Raw genomic sequence first — 939 nt, 5'->3', positions numbered from 1 at the left:
CACACACAAAATGAGCTGCACTTAGGGGATTAAAATTAGTATTAAGAATTTGCAATCATTTATTTAAGTCAATACCTTGATATGTTTTCCCATCTATTTCAACCTCGTACGACTCCATCACTTCCTGTATTGATTCTCCAACATCGCAAAGGCGTATATCTATACCTGCACACTGTGGAAAGAGAAAATGTTACTTATACAGGCACATGAAAACTTTATCATGTCGATCACACACACACTCACCTTGATGCCCATGTTGGTGGCATCTCACACAGCCTCGAGCAAGCGGTCATATTTTGGATTGAAGGTGACAGTGAAGGCACCGTCAATGATTCTGCCTAAAACACACACGTTATTTAATAAAAAATCTTCTTCTTCTTTTTACTATTATTGTTATTAGTAGTAATAAAAATGAAAATAAACATAATTTACACTATTATTATCAACGGCATCCCAGCCAGCCTACTTCTTGGCCATACCGTTGATGTGTGTGCCGAAATCAATCTTGCACACATCGTCGTACTGGAGGACAGTAGTGTCTCCAGCGTTTGGCGTGTAGTGAGCAGCACAGTTATTCAGCGAGCACCCGGTAGGAAACGCCAGCCCTGCGTTCAAACCGCTCTCTTTGATCAACTTCCTACTGCAGTCCTCCAAACGCTCACTGAGAAAACGTGAAAATGGAATGGGTTATGAGCTGCCAACTAGGAGTCATTAATATCAAAAACAACTGGCAAAATTTGACACTTGAGCTTGATTTCTTTTATGAAAAGCATCACGTCCAACTGATATTTTCAAACCAAGTCAGGGAAGTTAATTTAGGACTGGGTGATATAGCTAAAAAAATGTATCAACGATATAATGTTTCATATGGTTCGGTATCGATAATTATTGAAATTTTTTTATAACTTTTTTTTAAAACAGAGCAATAGAATTTTTTTT

The 939-nt window shown here is 37.9% G+C and overlaps 1 pseudogene; it reads right to left on the bottom strand.

The window, feature by feature from the left end:
* Positions 1-773, bottom strand: part of LOC107567660 (methionine aminopeptidase 2-like) — a 6103-nt pseudogene extending 5330 nt beyond the window's left edge.
* Positions 774-939: the final 166 nt, after the last annotated feature.

This window comes from Sinocyclocheilus grahami, unplaced genomic scaffold (assembly GCF_001515645.1).
Source record: "Sinocyclocheilus grahami isolate Dianchi unplaced genomic scaffold, SAMN03320097.WGS_v1.1 scaffold1178.1, whole genome shotgun sequence".
In the NCBI taxonomy this organism is placed as follows: Eukaryota; Metazoa; Chordata; class Actinopteri; order Cypriniformes; family Cyprinidae; genus Sinocyclocheilus; species Sinocyclocheilus grahami.
Note: the sequence above shows the minus strand (reverse complement) of the source record. Positions and strands in the feature narration are given on the sequence as shown.